General features: G+C 45.1%; 1 pseudogene; it reads right to left on the reverse strand.

Moving 5' to 3' along the window:
- Window positions 1-860: 860 nt before the first annotated feature.
- LOC100599416 lies at window positions 861-22034 on the reverse strand (annotated as a pseudogene).
- Window positions 22035-22111: the final 77 nt, after the last annotated feature.

Consider the following 22111-nt stretch of genomic DNA (forward strand, 5'->3'; position numbering starts at 1 on the left):
CGCACCACCATGCCCAACTAATTTTTGTACTTTTAATAGAGGCGGGGTTTCGCCATGTTGGCCAGGCTGGTCTCGAACTCCTGACCTCGAGTGATCCGCCCACCTCAGCCTCCCAAAGTGTTGGGATTACAGGCGTGAGCCACTGTGCCCAGCCTAACAACTATTTTTGTTTAAATAACTCTTTACCTCTCAGATCATCAAAATTCCGGACACTGTAACTTCTCCCCCCATATGACTCGCAGTGTTGGAAAAATATGTATGTTTAATTCCTTACTAATTTTTCACATCAAACCTCTTTCTTTTTCATATTATCAGAAATATTTAGATTTAACTATTTATAACTGGGTTGCATTGTTATCAATAGTTACATAAATGCCTCTTCACATAAAATGCTTCTTTATTACAGAAGCTCTCTTTGTTTTAATTTATTTTTATTTTACTTAAATTTAGTCTTCTTTTGGCTGAATCCTTTCAGCCATATTACCCTTTTCAGAAAAAGTTCCTGGGCAATATACTTTCCAAAATGTCTTTCTGTGACTTGTACACATTGATAATACACGAATGGGCATAATTTCTAGGGTTACACATTTTCTCCCCAAACTCTAAGACAATGCTCATTTGGCTTCTATTATTTAATTAAAAGAGGGTATGTATCCTTGGCTGTTTCGTAGAATCCTGTTTAGCAAATGCACACACCAGGAACTAAACATGACTCCCAGTACCGAATTCCATGAGCTACACATTCTATCTGAGCACTACTCTTGTTTTCTCTTTTTTAAAAACATATGTTTGCTTTATTTATATAGCAAGTGGATAACATTAAACATGGAAGCTTTCCATTTGTGGCACTGAGTGATGGCCTACACAGAGTGTCCTTCAAAAGCTGCAATTAAGTACCCATCTAACTTTTCAGCAATACAAGCCCAGTTGAGATCTTCTGGTCCATTTGCTTGAAATTTCTTTTTGATTACACCTTAGAGCTTGTGTAGATCATTTTACTTTTCAGAGGTGGTAGTTCTGGTGCCCACAAAAACAAACAAACAAACAAACAATACTTTTCTGGATTTCTTCGTTTCAAAGCTTGCATCATATAAAGCATAGCAGCAATCTTTTTCAGGAAGCATTCCCACAAAGTGCTTGAAAGGACCAGTTATGGTTACACCAATATCTCCAGCTGAGATCTCTTTGCCCTCTTCTACAATGAGGCACATTTTGTCTGCACTAAGACAAAAAATGATGGTCTTCTTTCTTTTCTTGATTTCTTCTGATGTGGAGCATTTATGAACTTTTGTGCCATAAAAAATGTGACGTACTTCATCAGATGTGACTTGCACTTAATGTGTCCACCTTTGCCGCAGTGGTCACAGGGACACAGGGGAGGCCGCTGGTGGGCACTGAGTCTGCGGAGTGTCCTCTTCACAGCTGCGGACCAAGAGACCACACTGCTCTTAACTATAAACGTCTGAACACTGAATATTAAACACTAAAGCCTAAATCCTGGCCACACCCGGACTCTAATCCTAGACTAAACAAAACACTAAAAGTCACCTTAGTCTCCAGCCCCTTGCCCTAACCTCAATGTTAACCTAAACCTTAACCCTGATGCTACAATTTTAAAGCATGAGCATTTGGTGTATTTGTAAAGTGGTTTAACTACTGCAGTGAGTAAAGAAGGCATCTCCTTCCCTGTGCTTACTCTGCCCCAGGCCACAGACTCCTGGCCAGTCCCCTCGTTTCCTTCTGGTCTTTACTCACACATCACCTTCCCCAAAGAGTTTAAGCCAACTGTGCAGTTAGAGAGAACAGTCCCCACAAGAGACCACCCTCACTTCTGACACCAACTGTAATTAAGGGGGAAAACCACCCAAAACCACCCTCAGGTTACATAATTTGCTAGCAGGTCTCACGGAAAGCTGTTGTATTCATAGTTATGTTTTATTACAGGGAAGCCATACAGATTAAAATCTGCCAAGGGGAGGGATGAGATCAGCCAAGGCAGAGTCCAGGAAGGTCTCTCTAAATATGAAGCTTCCATTTGTTCTCTGTGAAGTCATGGGCACCACTTATCACCAGCAGGCATAAAACCCACTTTACTTGTTTGTGTATTGTCTCTCTGTCCCATAGAAATATTAGCTTCATGACGGCAGGGAATTTGGTCAGCTTTACTCACTGCTGTGTGACTTCTAGAACTGCACCATCCAATATTGTAGCTACTACCACGTGTGGGTGGCGAGCACTTGAAAAATGGCTGTCCCACCTCAAAATATACCATAAGTGTAAAATACACACGGAATTTTAAGGGCTTCGTATTAAAAGAAAAATGTAAAATAACTCACTGATAATTTGTTATACTGGTTATATGTTAAAATATTTGGTAGATATTGAGTTATATAAAATATATCATTAAAATGTATTTCTCTTTTTTATAAACTTAAATTGTGATCTGCAGTGTGTGTGTGTGTGTGTGTGTGTGTGTGTGTGTGTATCAGACAGCACTGATCTAAAAGAAATGTCAGTCAACTTTTTCTGTAAAGGATCAAATAGTAAATATCTTAGACTTTGGGGCTGTATGGCCTCTACTCAACTCTGTTGTCGTAGCACAAAAGCAGCCATGGAAAAGACTTAAACAAATAGGCGTCACTGTGTTCCAATAAAACTTTATTTACAAAAACAGACGGTCCCACAATTTAGCTTATGGTCCACAGTTCTGGCCCCAATATAGAACATTGGTCCATAGTTAATATTCAATAAATATTTGTTGAACAAATGGCAAGAGAGAAGACTAATATAGCTGCAGCACATAAGCCAGAAGAAGATACTTCTGAAGGTAATCAGTAGCCAGAGTATGTAGGGTCTGTTACCCATGGATTTCATTTTAAGCCATTGGAGGAATTTAAGGAGGATAGTGGTAAAATGTAACGTAACTTCTATCAAAGTTCACTGTGATAGATGCTACAGTTTGGCACTCAGACGTGCTCCCTCCCACCCCTTTCAGAACTCATCCTGAATGTTGGTGGCCAAAAGCTCTCAGGTGAGTCCCTCTCTAAGGGCTGCTCATGGCTGTAGAGCACTGCCTTGTTCAATGTAGCACTCCTGGCCAGGCGTGGTGGCTCACGCCTGTAATCTCAGCACTTTGGGAGGCCAAGGTGGGTGGATCACCTGAGGTCATGAGTTGGAGACCAGCCTGGCCAACATGGAGAAACCCCGTCTCTACTAAAAATACAAAAAATTAGCCAGGCATGGTGGTGCACGCCTGTAATCCCAGCTACTCGGGAGGCTGAGGCAGGAGAATCGCTTGAACTGGGGAGGTGGAGGTTGCAGTGAGCAGAGATTGCGCCACTGCACCCCAGCCTGGGCGACAGAGCAAGACTCCATCTGGAGAAAAAAATAAAAACAAAGACAAACAAACAGAACAAAAGTAGCACTCCTTTCTCAGAATTAACCCACATTCAGTGACTCATGAATGTAGGTCATAAAGGCCTGGCCTTCTTGTGCCCTGTGCAGACAGTTCCAAAGCACTGCCCCAGCTCCAGAGCTCCCTCTGGGATTGCCAGCAGTGATCTTGGTTGTGGCTGCATGGCATTTCCAGTCTGCCTCACTCCCCACGGGAGTCCATCTGTTTCCATCCCTCTCCCACAGGTGTTGATCTCATGAGCACTCCCCAAAAACCTGCCTGCATGCAAATCTGCATCTCTGAGTCAGAATCCAGAGAACCTGACCTGCAACAGCTGATACCAGCAGTGGTCCCAGAAAGCAAACTCTTTACAGTGGGATTTTGGAGCTGTTTACTTGCCAGCTGGCTAGCCAGGAGAGCCCTACTGCTGATTGTAGGTGAAGTACAAATAGCCCCAGCAAAATGAGGCAGTGCAATTGTCAAATTTGTCACGCATGGTGAACTAGGATGGTATCTGGAGGCAAGGGATGCCCTGGTGGGTGGAATGTAGTAGGCCCGTGTGAACTATTGAGTAGTCATTATAAAGACAATGGAATTGGATGGCCATTGCTGGGGGCTACTGAAGCATTGGAGAAAGTGACAGGTGTGAAAGCCAGAGGGCCTCCTAGACAGTCAAGAGACTCAAATACTGAGAGACTCAAATACTGCATCCAGGGAGCAGAAAAGGCTGGGTGGTCAGGGTAAACAAGGAGACCGGTATGCAGGCCATTGCAACAGCCCAGGCAAGGAATGGAACTGGCTTGGCCCCAAATGCTAACAGCAGCACTGGGGAAAAATGGTCGGATTCTGGCTACATTTTGAAGATGAAGCCAATGTAATTTGCTATGGCATTTGTATTGGTTTCCCATTGCTATTGTAACACATTACCAAAGTTACTGGTTTAAAACAACATAAATTTATTCCCTTACCATTTTGGAGGTAGGAAATCTGAAAATAGTTTTATGGGGCTAAAATCAAGTAGCAAGACTAGTTCCTTCTCGAGGCTCTGAGAGGAGAATTCCCCTCCCTTTTCTAGCTTCTAGAGGCCACCTGCATTCCTTAGCATATGCCCACTTTCTCCATTTTCAAAGCACATCTCTCCAACCCTGCTTTGATCCTCAAATCTCCTTTTTCTGACTATGATGCTTCTGCCTCCCTGTGGTTACAATGGGTCTGCCTGGATAATCCATCCCTATCTCAAAATCCATAATTTAACCATATCTGCAAGGTCCCTTTTGCTGTGTAAGATAACAAACATTCACAGCTTCCAGGGTTTAGATGTAGACAGCTTTGGGGAGACATTATTTAGCCTATACAGGGTTGGAGATGGGGGTCAAGAATGACATGAATGCCTCAGGGCCTGAGCAGTTGAGGAATGCGTGGCCACAAACCTAAATGGGGGAGAGACACAGGGCTCAGAGATTCAGTCCATTCTTCTTTGGAAGCCAAGTCCTGCCACTTCTTCCCAAAGGCTTCCCTGTGTTAAATGATAATTTTCAGTAAAAGGTAAAATCATGACTCTCATACAGATGTAAAAATTAGCACGTGTTGAAGAATTTACTTCACTTATATGATCTGAGAAAAGCAAGCAGGTGTTATAACCAGTTTAAAGGAAAACTCAAAAACAGATTTATATGCAGTAAAGGAATATTAAGATAAATTGCAAATGGGGACAAAACTGAGTTTTCCACAGTGAGGAAGAAGTCAGTTAAAATCACAACCAGACAGTACAGCATTTACATACCAGTTACAACTTACAAAGAGTTTCAAAATAGCTCAGACAATGTACAGGCCTAGAATCTTACAACGCAGGAAGGTGTGCTACAGATGATGCACTCTTTTCTATTAAAATACAAAGATTTTTTCCTACACTTGATTTTTCTGACAGAGGAACTCAACGTATAAGTCCTCACAAGGGCAGACTGAGTTTCTGCCAGGCAAGGAACAAGAAGGAGGGTTTGATGTCTCCAGGCAAGATCTAACAAAAGACTGGCAAAAAAAAAAAAACCAAAAACAAAAAACAGCACATTTGAACATGAACGTTTGGGATTGTATTCATTATAATACTTTTTAACTAGTCTTTATTTATAGAGAAGGTGTTATGGACTCATAGTTTGTGACCACCCAAAACTCATATGTTGAAGCCCCAACACCACCCTCCCCCAACCCGCTCCAAGTGATGGTATTAGGAGGTAGAGCCCTTGGGAACCAATTAGGTTTAGATGAGGTCATGAAGGGTGGGGCTCCATGATGGGATTACTGTCCTCATAAGAAGAGGAAGACAGACCACAGCTCACTCTGCATGCACACAAAGAAGAGGTTCTGTGAGCATACAGTGAGATGGTGGCCACCATTACCAGGAACTGAATCTGTCAGCACCTTGATCTTGCACTTCCCAGCCTCTAGAACTGTGAGAACTAAATGTCTGCTGTTTTAGCCACCCAGTCTGTGGTATTTTGTTATGACAACCCTAGCAGACTAATACAGAAGCTATTAATCTGATTTTGGTCCAGTCAACATATAATCAGCCACCTGGTGACATTTAGCATTCTACTTAAGTGCAATTAAGCCAGACTAAATGTAAACCAGCGTAACTCATCTACCCTTCTGGCCATTATCACTTTGAAAACAAGAAAGCATTCCTTTTTTTCAGCCATTCTACAGCATACACCAGCCCTTCATTGTTTGTGGCTAAATTGGAAATATAATGATTTATATAAATAAGGTAGGGGACAAAACATAATTTTCCCTCTACCCTTCTTTTTCTTCCTTTCTTTTTTTTTTGAGACGGAGTCTTGTTCTGCCACCCAGGCTGGAGTGAAGTGGGGTGATCTTGGCTCACTGCAACTTCCACCTCCCAGGTTCAAGCAATTCTCCTGTCTCAACCTCCCGAGTAGCTGGGATTACAGGCACCTGCCACCACACCTGGCTAATTTTTGTGTTTTTAGTAGAGACAGAGTTTTGCCATATTGGTCAGGCTGGTCTTGAACTCCTGACCTCAGGTGGTCCACCCGCCTCAGCCTCCCAAAGTGCTGGGATTACAGGCATGAGTTACCATGCCTGACCCCCTCTACCCTTCTTAGTTGGCCTGGGACCCTCTGTAACAAAAGACAGATTAACAAGAGAAAAACAAAGAGAAATGTATTAACATGTATATTTTATATATCTATGGAAAATACTCAGGGAAAGATTAGTTCTCAAATAAGTGGCTTAGAACTTCAACTACGTAGCATCTTCAACAAGGAACAATACATTTTTAGAGAAGTGTCAAGACAAAAGAGAAAGACCTTGAGTCTCCAGGTGGAGAAAATTGTGGGAAAGCAAATATACGGGAAATGTATGGTAGATAAAGGCTAGTCAGTGAAGTCTGTTATGTCGACTCCTCTGGTGCCACCTTCAGGCTGATGAGGGCCTAAAGTTGTCGTCGGTCTTTGTTCTTCCTGACAGGGAGAGGAGGAAGAACTCCTTTGTAAAGTTATATCCTGTTTTTAGGCAAATGGGGAAGGCAAAGAGCTTTTCTTGTGTCTGCCTCTTCTCAGTTAGTTACCTTCAGTTCAAAATAATTCTTATGCCAGTGTGGCATATTTTGGGGTGGAGTATTCTGCTACCCTTTAGTAGTACATTTGGCAGTGCAGTCTCCTATATGGTCTCTTTTCCTCCATCTCTTCTAATCCAATTAACATGCATGAGAGAGAGAAAGAGAGAGTAAGCAACCCTCTGCTATTCAGCAACTTTGGCAGTCCAGGAAGATAAAATCCAGTACCAGATAGAAAATCTTTGTCGATCACCCATACTCTTGTTGGCAAAAGGAAAGTGTGTTGGGAGAAAACACTTTTTCTTTACCTATTTATGTTCAGAGTCTACAGATTAACCAACCACAGACAGATTAACAGGGAAAAAAGATGAAGTTTGTTTATTCAAAGGAGTCTTCAGATAAATATGGCTGTCTAAACAGCCCAAAATAGGGGTTTATATATCCACTTAACAAAGAGAAAGGGAGGCGGAGAGAGGACTTCCATGTAAGAACAAATGGAAGGTATGGAGTTTCAGATAACATTTGTTTAAGCAATTACTCATTATGGTGACAATGATTAGTCTCTTCTCTGGCAGTAAACTTCCTAGGGAGGGGATTTATGGCAGCAGTGTTTAGGAAGTCCTGCTTAAGTCAGCAAAGTTTAGGTACTTTTTGTTTGTTTGCTTCTGCAGCTGCTGTTTGTTCAGATGTTTCTAGCTTACAATAATCTTTATGCCATTGAAGTGCATTTTGGATCCCTGCAGGTGCAGAATCATTCTTCATGTAACACGACTTTTCAGGGGCTCTTCCTGTCTCAGAGATTTTGGTCAAAGCTCCAGAAGTAAGAAAAATGCATTCAAGTGCCACACACTCTGAAATGCAGTGGCAACTTGCAGAAAAATGGTGACTGAATTGGTTCTCACTTTTTAGTTCACCACCTGCCACCAGGCTATATTTGGGGAAGCTGGTGTGGGCCCAGAGGCAGCCTGAGGTGTCTGATGGTCCATGATACCATCTCCAGAAGCCCTGCCCTAGCTCGGGTCATCACTTCTTATGTCTCAATATGACATCAATACCCCAACTCTTCCTTGGGCTTCTACTCTTTGTGTCTTCCCCCCAACACCCCCACCACCAAGTCGCAAAGCAGCAAAAGAGGTCTCTCTAAAATGCAGTCTGCTTACACTGTTAACCTGTTTAAACCACTCCAAGACTTCTCACTACTCTGGTATAAGATCAAAGTCTTTGCCGAGGCTCACAGTGCTCTGTGTGATGCACCCACCCCACCTGTCCACCTCCATCCCCTACTGAGACTCATAGCACTCTCTCTTTCCCTCCCTTTCCTGTCCCCAGAATGCACAGTGTTCTCTCTCACTTCAGGCTCTTAGCACCTGCTGTTTCCACTGCTGGGCTGCTGGGGACATCTTAGCCTCCTCTCCTATCTCACATGTCTGTAACATTTACAGACAGAGGCGAGAGAATAAATGGATCCCTGGCCTCATGCCCCTTTTCCTCTCTTCCCTGGTTCTGTTCTGCACCATGAAGTGCATATGTGTGAACATCCCAGACTGCAGATCCAAGGTACATCCGTAAACTCCCCTGTCTTTGTCCACCCTCCCAGGCCTAAAGCATAATAGTCTGTCCTCAGTGATGAACATAGAAAAGAGAACCACACAGGTCCTGGAAGCGAGATGGAATGTTTGAATAGAGAATACTCGGTCCCGGGTACATTGAGATGGAGAGAGATGTCTTAAAAGGATTTGCCCACAGGGGCTGCCTGGAGGGCCTATAGGAGCCCAACTGATTTGTAGAGATGATCTCCTAGGACCAGGGGTTGAATGGGAGTTGTCAGGAGAAGGCTGGAAAGTACATCACTTGTGTCAGTAACTTCAGGGGGTATGGGGCATGGACATCCCCAAAGAACCTTCAAAACACCCACGATAGAAAGAGCCACGTGCCAACTCCAGGAGCGATGCGTTAGGGAAGTCCCAGCATTCAATCTCTTTCCTGCCCTTTACTTGTATCCCTGCCCCATCCCTTGAGTTTTGACCTGGAGAGGTCAAAAAAGCTGGAGTACAAGCTGGGCAGGCTGGGGATATGGACGAGGTGGGTACATGGAAGGCTGCCCTGGCTCAGCTTGGAAACTTGGTGAGGAAGGGAAGTGCAGCTGGCTTACGCACTATTTCTTCCCCTACTCCTCATTCCTCTTTACCCACTCATGATGCCACTCCTGACTCATCAAGAGTTGGATAAGGAGAGAGAGGAGAGATAGAGTGGCAGAAAAGTGTTGCTGGTGCCCTCTGGGTGGGTCAGATGTCCAAATGCTGGCTCTTTCTCTTGTGGGGTGCTCTGGTGGGTGCACTGGAGACACCATCCTACAGGTGCACCATTCCCTGACTAGAGCGACACAATCTCCAGCCAACTGCTTACGATGGCTTCCCCGCCCGCATAGGTCCTTGCCCTGCCAGCATCCTCTTGAGTGGGCTCGCAGGAGACCCTGGCAGTTCTCTTCACTCTTGCCCCCCAGTCAGCTCGAGGGACCCAGGCCAAGCTCTCCCAATGGCTCTCTTGAAGACCCCTAACAAACTTGAGGGGAGGGGAAGAACAATGCTTTCCTTTAAGAAATCATCTTTCTAGCTTCACTCTTAGTCCCATGCTTCTCTGTGTGTGCATTTAATAGCTATTATCCCATTGGAGAGTCACAATGACTCTGAGGAAAGGGAGGGTATTTGTATATGCAATATACTTGGAGATAAGGTCAAAAAGGCCAGGGGCCTGGAGACTGGGAACCTTGTCACAGCTTCAAGTTTAGGTTAGCCAGCAAATTAGTTTACTTTGATCACAATCCATTTTCCCACCCAGGCAGTAAATTCCATAATAGCACAGACTGTCTGTCCTGTTTACCATACATCCCCAGCTCTTAGCAAAGAGTGCCCAGCACAGAGTGGGCACTCATAAATATTAATTAATGAATTATCTCTATCTATTGCAGCATAACAAACCACTCTAAAACTTAAATGGCTTAAAATAATGAAAATCATTTATTTTGCTTACAGTTAAACAATCAGGAACAGCTCATCTCTGCTCAATGTGGTATCAGCTGGGACAACGCATCTTGAGACTGGAATATCTGCTTCCAAGAATATCCACAAGTTGATGCTGGCTGTTGGCTGGGAGCTCAGCCAATGCTGTGGCCTGGGGGCCTTGGTTCTCTCCCACATAATCTCTCCACAGGATGCCTGGGCTTCCTCACAGCATGGTGGCTGGGTTCCAATGTCATCAGAGATGGAGGCTGTATTGCCTTCTATGACCCAGCCTCAGAAGTCACAAAGTGTCCTGCCACTGAAGTCATAAGCCAGCCTGGATTCAAGGGGATGGCACAAAGACCTCTTTCTCTCAATTGAAAGAGTATCAAAATCACATTATACGCATAACATATGAGGTGGGACATATTGGAGTGACCATCTTTGGAAAATTCATCTAATATGTCCCGTGGATAGGCAAACACTCTCACTTCCTGGTGGACCCAGTATTTGAACTCAAGTTCTGCTCAGTACATTTTGTTCTAGGAGGAGGGGATATATGTCACACAGTCTAGAAGGACTTCTCTCTAACCTGGAGAAGATAAAGCCTTAGAATTTGGAGAGTTAGTTGACAGTTGCGAAGATAATTCACTTATTTGTGTTAACTGCCTCTTCAACTAAAATGTAGGCTTCCTAGAAGTTTTGTTATGTACATATATATAATTTTATACATATTTTATATTAATATATTAGATTTTTTATTAGGTATGTACATATACAATAATCTCCAGTGCTTAGCCCAGAGTCTAATACATAGCAGCTGTACAAAGAGTACAAAGAAATCTTGTAGAATAAAATAAATTAAATACCTGCTTAGTCCCGCTAGATGAAGTGCGGCTTGATGAGGTGCTGCCACCTTCTGGGCACTACGGTATTGCTAGCCATTTCAAAGGCACCATGTCTTTGGGACTACGCACCCCTTGCCTCAAGTCACTCTCAGTTTATAAGGCACTCTCCCAATGGCTGGTTTCTTATGTATTTATGTATTTATTTATTTATTTATTTGTTTTGAAACAGGGTCTCGCTCTGTTGTCCAGGGTGCAATGCAGTAGTGCAATCTCAGCTCACTGCAGCCTTGACCGCCTGGGCTCAAGCGATCCTCACGCTTCAGCCTCCCAAGTAGCTGGGACCACAGGCGTGTGCCACCACGCCCAGCTAATTTTATTTATTTTGTAGAGACGGGGGTCTCGCTTTGTTGCCCAGGCTGGTCTCGAACTCCTGGGCTCAAGTGATCCTCAGCCTCCCAAAGTGCTGGGATTACAGGGGTGAGCCACCTGGCCCGGCCCCCCAATGGCTGATTGATTTTTTTCTTTTTAACAGGAATTCCGACCCCTGTGTTGATTCCTATTTGATCAATGAGAGCTCTGAGGACCAGAGGAGCTGCTGAACAGAAGCCTCCCTCCTGGTATCTCTACAGCCTCACGGCCCTCCTCAGCCCTGCCACCTGGCTGTGCCTCCTCACTGTCACTGTTCTGTCAAAGTGCTCAGGGGCATCCTTGCTGAACCAGCAGCCCATCCTGCCTGCTTATCTTACCACAACTCTGTGTAGCCCCAGACAGTGGTGCTCTCCTCCCTACTCAAATATGCTTTTCCCTTAGCATCCTCCATGACCAACTCTTCTCCAGGTTTTCTCCCTCCCTCTCTGGCTGCTGCTTCTCTAAAGTCCTTCTCCCACATCTGAACCTAAGCCCACTTCTCTTCACAGACCCCCACGAGTGCTGCTCCCCTCACAGCCTCAATCCCCATCTGCACACAAACACTTGCCAGCCCAGTCTTCTGTCTTGAGCTCCACATCTGATTGCCTGGTCCCCAGAAAGCCAGCTGTGACTGGGACAGCCCGACATTTAATGCTTATCTTGTCCAAAGTCAGCCTATGGTCTCCACACACCACCAACCACCCTGCCCCTTCTCCCATTCCCACTACCCCCACTTATGCATCCCCCACTCACTTATCCAGACAGCCGTGTATCAGCCCAGAGTTTTCCCTTCCTCACCTCCAGGGTCACTAGATGGTTTTCAGAAGTTGCATCAAACAGTACACCAAGCACTTTAGCATATTTTAGCCCATTTAGGTTCTGTGGACTCTGACTGCTGGGCAGCCCTCAGACAGTCCCTCCTCTCCCTCATCTGACACCATCAGATCCTCATCACATGGAACCTGGACTGCTGGGACAGATTCCATGCCCTGTCTCCTCGCCTGTGGACTGACTCTAACAAACTCTGTACTTCAACTTGCCCCTGATTAAAACCCTTCAGGATGGGACCCAAACTCCACGCCTGCCATTCAGTTTTCACAACTTGGCTCCATGCTCTCCAAGACCACGCTCTACCTCTGCCCATCCATCCTGCCTTCAAAGCACACTGCACACGTCACACCATCCAAGCCTCTGTGCCTTTGCCCACTCTCTTCCCTTTGCCCAGAACCTCCTTCCCTCATCTTCTCATGTCCAATGTGTCTCATCCCCACTGCAGAGACAAAGAAACAAGTTCATTTTATTATTTTTATTTTTTTGAGACAGAGTCTTGCTCTATCACCCAGGCTGGAGTGCATTGGTATGATCTCAGCTCACTGCAACCTCTGGCTCAAGCAATTCTCCTGCCTCAGCCTCCTGAGTAGCTGGGATTACAGCCGCCTGCCACCATGCCCGGCTAATTTTTGTATTTTTAGTAGAGATGGGGTATCACCATGTTGGCCAGGCTAGTCTCAAACTCCTGACCTCAGGTGATCTGCCCACCTCTGCCTCCCAAAGTGTTGAGATTACAGGCGTGAGCCCCTGTACCTGGCCAGGAGCAGGCTCAGATAGCTGACACAATTGTCCAAGGTTGTAGGGCTGGGAAGTAGTGGAGCTGGGGTCCCAAAGGAAAACTGTCTGAAACAGGCTCTTTTCACTGCTCTGCAGGGTCCAGACTTTATTCCAAGCCTCGGCTTCCCCATGTGTAAAAGGGGGAAATAAAAAAATGAAGGAATCTTCCTGCTCCGACTTTGCCAGATCAGGATTTCTTGATTCTGAGATGCTCTGAAGTTCCCTGGTGACCTGGGGGCACTGAGCACAGCTGCCTCGGGTCCCTAGCCAGCAACTGAGTGGACAGTGCTCAGGCCAGACCCCCCTCAGGGGCCGCCTGCGTGACCTGTGATTGCTTTCCACTAAGAACACTATGACCAGTGGGCGGCGTGGCCTCCTGCCTGCCCTCAAGTTCTCCAGTTTCCAGTCTGTGTTCCTTATCTATTGCTGTGTAGCAAAATACCATAAAATTATCAGTTTAAAAGGATGTTTCCACTCACAGTTCTGAAGCTCAGAGGTCCTACAGACACGGCTGGGTTCTCTGCTCAAGGTTTCCAAGGCTGAACCTGTGCTGTGTTCTCATCTGGAAACTGAAGAGAAGTCTTCCAAGCTCATTCATGTTAGGGAAAGGATTCAATTTCCTGAGTTTCCAGGACTGAGGTTCCTGTTTTCTTGAGGCTGTTAGCCTCTCCTGGCTCCTTGCAGCCACCCACAGTCCTTCTCCTGTGATCCTTCCAAGTTCAAGTCAGCAATGGTGCGGCAAATTCCCCTCACGCTTCAAATCGCTCTTCGCATTTGTCTTCTGCCACCAGCTTGGGAAAACTTTTGAGGGGCCATCTTTGGAAGTCTGACCAGACCCTCGTTCATCAGTCATTTGCTATCTGCTCCACAACTAACCTGTACTCAGCATTGCTAGGGGGGCAGAAATGAACAAAATTTGACCGCATGCCCTCTGGGTTCCTGTCTCAATATCCCTGTCTTCATCCTGTGCTTACCCAGATTTTCCTCCTACCTGTCCATACTTAGGCCATACCTCCTACCTAAATGCTGTTCCCTACTGTATTCGTTGGCCAAAGCTGCCGTAACAAAATACCACAGACTGGATGGCTTTTAAACAGACATTTCTGTTCTCACAGTTCTGGAGGCTGAAAGTCCAAGATGAAGGTGTCAGCAGGGTTTGTTTCTGGTGAGGTCTCTCTCCCTGGCCTGCAGACAGCCGCCTTCTCACTGTGTTCCTACATTGCCCTCCCTTTGTGCATGTACATCCCTGGTGTTTCTTCTCATAGCCCAACAGGGCTATGGCCACACTTTTATGACTTCATTTAACCTTAATTACCTCTTTTAAAGGCCTATCTCCAAATAAAGTCACATTTCAAGGTACTGGGGCTTCCACATATGAATTGGGGGAGGGGAAGAAAATTTAGTGCACAATACCCACCATCTCCACCCATCAAGTATCTCATTTGGGGGGCTCAGTTCACAGGCTGCCTCTTGCATAAAACCACCCTGGATGGAGTTTGCGTCTCACTGGGCCCCCCAACACCCAGTTGGTACTTCTGTTCCCACCATGTCAGTTTCCCACTAGACTGGGAGGTTCTAGGGAAGGCTCCACAGCTGACAAGCTGGTGTGCCCTGGAAATCCTCCAGCAGAGGCCTGCTCCCAGTAGGGCATCAGTAAGTGTTGGGGAGGAACAGAGGAGCAGGGGATGCTAACAAGGTCAAGCGACAGGGCCCCCAACCCCAGGAGAATTGACAAAGGCTGCCAACCACACATCTTCCTAGCAAAAAGTGTTCTGGGTCCCCAAGACTGTGTGCTGCATGGCTGATGACAGTTCTGCAAGCTCAAGGACTAAGGGGCAGCCATCTCTGAGCTTTCTGCAGCCCCACCCAGGCAGAGTTGGACCAGGTCCTTGGAGAGACTTAGGCCTGTTTCATCCCCCATTACATCCCTCCTCACAAGGTATCCCTGGGCGCTATAGAAGTATACCTGCCACCCTGTTCAAGGGTTCAGGAAACCTAAGTTCTAGTCCTTGATGTGCCTCTCCCTTACTGTATCACTTTAACATCTCAACGCAACTTCGCTGAGCCTTTGTTTCCTCACCTGTAAAATGGGCACAAATAACTTTCTCACAGGGCTTCTGTGAGGATTGCATGAGGTCAAGCACATGCAAAAGGAGCTCAGAACACTGGAGCTGGATATTAAAGGAGGGAGGGATTTGAACATTGGCAGCTCTGGGAAAGGTGTTCTAAGCCAAGAAAAGTGAACTAAATGTTAGCACTTTTACCTTCCCTGTGGCTGTTAACCATAAACAAATCGCTTTTCTTTGCTGGGCCTTAGGTTTTTGAATTGGAAAATAGGAATTTGGATTCAATCTTTCCCTGTCAATGAGATTTTTGACCCAGAGAAGACTTTAAATACCATTGACTGTTATCTTATACATTTCACAGATGGGGAAAATTAAGAGGGGTTGTCAGGGCAGTAGTGGGGCTAGGACTGAGGACTCCTGACTTCCAGGCCAGCACTTGCCCCAGCACCTTTCAGCCTCTCTCAGTGTGCAGAGCCAGCCAGAGCTGATATAAGCCAACTATCTGCCCTAAACACCTCACAGGGATTAACCCTCTACATCTATGCTGTCCAATATAGTCGCCACTCACCACATGTGGCTACTGAGCACTTGAATTATAACAAGGGTAACAAAATGCAAAATGCACAAATGGCTTCTTTAGTTTTATTTAATTCACTCAAATTTTAAAACTGATAATTAAGTTACTAGAAAATTTTAAGTGTGCTTGAACAACTTGAGAATCTACTTTTCAGCAATACATTTTATTAAATATAGATCAAGTGGTTTTTCTCGTTGTTGCTGTTGTTTGAGACAGGGTCTCACTGTCACCCAGACTGGAGTACAGTGGTGCCATCTCAACTCACTACAGCCTTGACCTCCCAGGCTCAAGTGATCCTCCCACCTCAGCTTCCCAAGGAGCTGGGACTGCAAGTATGTGCCACCACTCCTGGCTAATCTTAGTAGAGACAGAGTTTTGCCGCATTGTCCAGGCTGGTCTCAAACTCCTGTGCTCAAGAAATCCACCACCCTAGGCCTCACGAAGTGCTGGGATTACAAGCGTGCACCACCATGCCTGGTCAGATAAAGTGTTTCTGATGAAAATTTAGTGTCTGAATTAAGATATACTATAAATATAAAATATACACTGGATTTCAAAAATAATTCAAAATATCTCATTAATAATTTTATATTAATTTATGTACAAATGATACTTTGGAAATCTAGGTCAAATAAAATATTAAAATTCATTTCATCTCTTTTTTTCACTTTTTTTAATGTGGCTACTAGAAAATTTTAAATGACTTATATGGTTCTCTCTCACACTATTTGGCTTATATTATTTAGACAAATTGCATTATTTTTCTACCCAACAGCACTGGCCCAAATCTTCAAAGCAACCCCATGACATGGGCCTGTTATTATCTCCCTCATCTCACAGATACGGGAAACTAACATAGCATAGGCTGCCCGTGCCCCATACTACCTTGCCCCACTTGGGGTCACCTGTAACTTCCATAGACAGTTCCTGTAAGAGCTTCCTACTTCAAATACTTGCATCTTCTCTCTGCCTGAGGAGCAGGCAAGAAGTACAGGGGAAGAGGAGGCAGATAGCACTTCCTGAAATAGCACCCAACCAATGGGAGGTGAGGGTTGGTAGACAAATACCCCATTGTCTTAGTCCATTTTCTGTTGCTCATAGCAGAATAACTGAAACTGGGTCATTTATGAAGAAAAGAAATTTACTTCCTATAGTTATGGAAGGCAAGCAGTCAAAGGTTGAGGGATGGCATTTGGTAAGGACCTTCTTGCTGGTGGGGACTCTCTGCAGAATCCCAAGGCAGCTCAGGGCATCATATGGCCAGGGGGCTGAGAGTGCTCGCTTAGGTGTCTCTTGCTGTTCTAATAAAGCCATCAGTCCCACGCCCATGACAACCCATTAATCCATTAATCTACTAATATAATCTATTAATCCACGAATGGCAGAACCCTTATGACCCAATCACCTCTTAAAGGCTGCCAAGTTTCAGTACTGCCAAATTAGGGCTTAAATTTCAACTTGAGTTTTAGAGGGGACAAATATTCTAACCATAGCACTCACTTTCCTCACCCCAAGTGAGGTATGCACTACCCCCATCTCTCAGAGAGTCTCAAGTGAGATTAAACTCAGTTTCATGATGAAGTGGAATCTATCCCTAGGAAACAAGAATGGTTTGACCCACAAAAATCAAATAATATTATACACCACTGTAACATAATAAAGGATAAAATCACACGATCATCTCAGTTGACTTAGAAAAAGCATTTGACTGCCGAGCCTGGTGGCTCACCCCTGTAATCCCAGCACTTTGGAAGCGGGAGGCTGGTGGATCACTTCAGGCCAGGAGTTTGAGACCAACCTGGCCAACATGGTGAAACCCCACCTCTACTGAAAAAAATAGAAAAATTAGCCAGGTGTGGTGGAGTACACCTGTAATCCCAGCTACTTGGGAGGCTGAGGCAGGAGAATCACTTGAACCCGGGAGGTGGAGGCTTGGAGGCTGCGGTGAGCCAAGATCATGCCACTGCACTCCAGCCTGGGTGATGGAGTGAGACTCGATGAAAGAAAGAAAGAAAGAAAGAAAGAAAGAAAGAAAGAAAGAAAGAAAGAAAGAAAGAAAGCAAGAAAGCAAGAAAGCAAGAAAGCAAGAAAGCAAGAAAGCAAGAAAGAAAGAAGAAAAGGCATTTGACACCTTCTATTCCTAGTTTATTGACTGCTTAAGCAGTCTATTCCTAGTTTATTGCTTAAGCAGTCAAAAAACTAGGAATAGAAGGAAGGTACATCCTAACTAGGAATAGAAGGAAGGAACATCAACATACTAATAGCTGTATATGAAAAGCCCACAGCTAACTTCATACTCAGCAGTGAAAAACTAAAAACTTTTCCTCTAAATTTAGTAACAAGGCAGGTACGCTCCCTCTCACCACTTCTATATTGAGTAGACACAGTACCGAAGTCCTAGCCAGAACAATTAGGCAAGAAAAAGAATAAAAGTTAATCAAATCAGAAAAGTAAAACTGTCCCTATTTGCAGATTCTTACATATAGAAAACTCTTAAAGGCTCCATTTAAAAAACTGTTAGAACTAATGATGAAAACTCAGTAAAGTCGCGGGATACAAAATCGACATATGAAAATCAGTTGTGTTTCTATACTCTAACAATGAACTACCTGAAAAGGAAATTAGGAGATTAAGCCCCACTTGTTTACAGAGGTAACCTGCTTTCATCCCTTCCCTTACTCACGTCTCTACCCTCACTACATTCCTGGGATCCTCTCCCAGTTAAATCACTTGCACTCAAATGCTCATCTCAGATTCTGCTCTTGGAATAACCTAAATACAGACATTAAGGTACAGAGAGCTGAAAGACTCTCAGAGGTCAAATAAATAGTAAGAGACAGACTGGCAATTTGATCTGAGGCCATCTGACACCAGCTCCCACTCTCTCAAACGCCATGCTCTGTTTCCTCTCACACGGTAGCCATGATATTCCCATGGCAGGAGGGTGGAGACTCTCCCCTCGAATCTGCTGACCCCAGAGCAGAAAATCCCTTCTCTGGCTTCAGATGATTCTTCTCTGGTATCAAGAGGCTGAGCAGACCCATCCCCTGCAGGCTTGGAAAAGAGCCAGCCTGGCTGCCCAAGCTGTCCTCCTGGCACCAGTGCCTGTTTCCCAGCCAGCAGGAAGCCAGGACTGCCAGCCAGTGCCAGGGTAGCCAGGAGTTGCACAGCTATTAAGTGTCACAGGTAGGATTCAGCCTCAAGCAGTCTGGCTCCTATCATTCTTGAATCCCGTCTCTCCTGAAACTTGAAGTGAGTCAACTGCCAGCTACTTACTCAGCTCCTTCATGATTTATGCGTGAATTTCTGCCCCAACCCAACTTTGATGGAGCCCCACTTGGAGGGAGGGGCTGGTAGGAGATGATGCCCTGGACCCAAAGAACCAGTAGGCTCCCAAAGAGAGGACTGCGATAGCTGGAAGGGAAAAACCCTTCCCTCACACCCCCTCCCCGAGCACCTCTCTGCCTGTTGACAAAGATCAGCTGTTCAACCTCAGTATATTTATTTATTTCCAGCCTCATTCCCAAAATGATTTGAGAGAGCTTAAAGAAATAGATGCACAGTATCTCCACTGTTAAAGTAAGTTAAAATGGAGCTCAGACCTGAAGCATCTTTGAGCAGGCAAAACAAGTTAGGTCTTGTAAGGGACCTTGACCTTGCTTGATTTGCAGACATATGCAAAACTGGAGCTCTTCCTTTCTTCTTTCCTTCCTTCCTTCCTTTCTTCCTTTCTTTCTTTTTCTTTCTTTCTTTTTCCTTCCTTCCTTCCTTTTCCTTCCTTCCTTCCTTTCTTCCTTTCTTTCATTTTCTTTCTTTCTTTTTCCTTCCTTCCTTCCTTTTCCTTCCTTCCTTCCTTCTTTCTTTCTTTTTTCTTTTCTTTTTTTTGAGACAGGATCTCACTTTGCCACCTCGCCTGGAATGCAGTGGCATAATCACGGCTCACTGCAGCCTCTACCTCTCTGGCTTAAGCGATTCTCCTACTTCAGCCTCCCATGTAGCTGGGACAACAAGTGCACACCACCACACTCAGCTAATATTTTCTTTTATTTTTTGTAGAGACGAGGTCTTGCTATGTTGCCCAAGCTGGTCTCCAACTCCTGGGGTCAAGTGATCCTCCCACCTCAGCCTCCCAAAGTGCTCAGATTACAGGTGTGAGTCACCATGCCTGCCCTTGAGCTATTTCTTGTAAATGCCTATATTAAAGAAAAATAAAACTTAAGTGCAACTAATGAGAAGCAGCCAGCACAAATAATTATATAACCAGGGACCTTCCAATGGGATAGATCAAATAAGGCAACTGTATAACTGTAACCAATCAAATATTATATTTGCTTTACTTCTGTATCTGTCTTATAAAAACCTCCTGCTTGTGCTCCCTCAGTAGAGTTCCCAAGCCACTTCTGGTTTGGGACTGCCTGATTCAAAAATTGTTGTTTGCACAAATAAACTCTTAAAAAATTTATTGTGCCTCAGTTTACCTTCTTAATACCACTAAAGGTACCCCAGTAAATAATGCCTAGTTTACTACCTTGACAGCCTCATAATCAATACCGTGATGATGTGATATCATTCGATCATTACACATAGAGCGACTAGCTTTTCCTGGTTTTGTTAGAACTTTTCCAGTTTTAAAACTGAAAGTCCCTTGTCTTGCAAAACTCCTCAGAGACAGACAACAAAAAGTTGATCACCCTCATTACACAGGATTTGGACCATAAAGTCTACTTGCTAGATTAAAAATTTAGCTCTGAGTTTCCTAGCAGCCAAGTCAAAGAGAAACACCGTATGTCATAAAAATTGTTTATTCTATTGACAATTCTCCTTCCAGAAAAATTTATTTTCTTATTTATTTTAACATCTATAACAGCACTATCCGTAGAACTTTCTGAAATAATGGAAACATTCTGCACTATTCAATATAACAGTTTCAGGCTGGGGGCAGTGGCTCACGCCTGTAATCCCAGTAATTTGGGAGGCCGAGGCAGGTGGATCACCTGAGGTCAGGAGTTTGAGACCAGCCTGGGCAACATGGTGAAACCCCGTCTCTATTAAAAATACAAAAATTAGCTGGGCAGGGTGGCACAAACCTGTAATCCCAGCTACTCGGGTGGCTAAGGCAGGAGAATCGCTTGAACCCGGGAGGTGGAGGTTGCAGTGAGCAGAGATCGCGCCACTGCACTCCAGCCTGGGTGACAGAGTGAAACTCCGTCTCAAAAACAAACAAGCAAACAAACAAAATCAATATAATAGTTGCTAGCCACTTGTCTCTATGGAGCACTTCAAATATGGCTAGTGTAGTGAAATAACTGAGTTTTTATTTTATTTCATTTTAATGTACTTAAATTTAAATAGCCTCATTTGGCTAGTGGCAACTCTATTGGACAGCACAGCTGTACTAGATGCAAAGAAACCAAGTGCTCAGGAAGAGCCTCTTTCCTAATATTGAGGCCTGAGGAATTTCTCCCATGAGTTATCACAGGAGGTGAGTACAAAAGTGAGTTCCACCTAGGGGCTTTTCTTTTTTTATATTATAAACAGTATAATAACTGGCTCTTCTAAAGCATAGGCTATGTGCTAAGTACTCTCAGGCACTTTTTTTTTTTTTTTTGAGACAGAGTCTCACTGTATCGCCCAGGCTAGAGTGCAGGGGTGCGATCCCAGCTCGCTGCATCTTCTGCCTCCCAGGTTCAATTTTCCTGCCTCAGCCTCCCAAGTAGTTGGGATTACAGGTGTGTGCCACCACACCCAGCTAATTTTTTATATTTTTAGTAGAGACAAGGTTTCACCATGTTGGTCAGGCTGGTCTCCAACTCCTGACCTCAAGTGATCCACCAGCCTCAGCCTGCCAAAGCGTGCTCAGATTACAGGCGTGAGCCACCGTGCCTGGCTGGAGGAACTCTTTCCATAGAATAATTACTTCAATTCTCAAAACTATCCTAGAAAGTAAGAAATTTCAGTATCCACAGGGAGAAAGCTCCTCCCAGGAGAAATGCTGAGAGACCTAAGGCTGCCCTTTCCCTGAAACACTGGTACATCGGTCTCCCTGCCCTTCCTAGAGACAGCCAGGAGCCTGGGGGACAGGCAGAGGGTTAGAAAAGAGCAGGGGAAGAGACAGGAGGGAGGGAGACCAGGAAGAGGGGGTTCCCAGATGTCCTCACCCCCATCCCAGCTGACGCTGCAGGACTGACGATGATTACATGGAAAAAGTGAGCAATGTCTGGCATCACCTCCGGGTACCAGAGGGCATTTGGGGAGTCAGAAGGAAGACCTCATGTGCCAGGCCACAGAATGCACCTGCATACCCACAGGCATGGAGCCTGGGCCAGGCCCACCTAGGACAAAACACCTCTTTCGAGTTTTTTGTGGATGGTCCCCTGACATCCTTCACCACACTGGTCTGACTGCCAGGATCTCTTGGGCCTCCTGGGCCCGTCAGGTCCTGGTAAACAAAGGAGGAGGCAGGTGTGACCGCCCCCGCCGGCCCCCGCCGCCACTCCATCTGTGACTGGGAAGCTGATGACTCCAGGGTCAGAAATAACCCCACGGTCAGCTCCCTGCATGCCGCCCTTCCCCTCCCCTCCATTCCCAGAAAGCCTGGGCCCTGAGTCAGAGGGAAGAATCGAGAAGAAAGGACCCA

The sequence above is a fragment of the Nomascus leucogenys genome, chromosome 4, assembly GCF_006542625.1.
Source record: "Nomascus leucogenys isolate Asia chromosome 4, Asia_NLE_v1, whole genome shotgun sequence".
NCBI lineage: Eukaryota > Metazoa > Chordata > Mammalia > Primates > Hylobatidae > Nomascus > Nomascus leucogenys.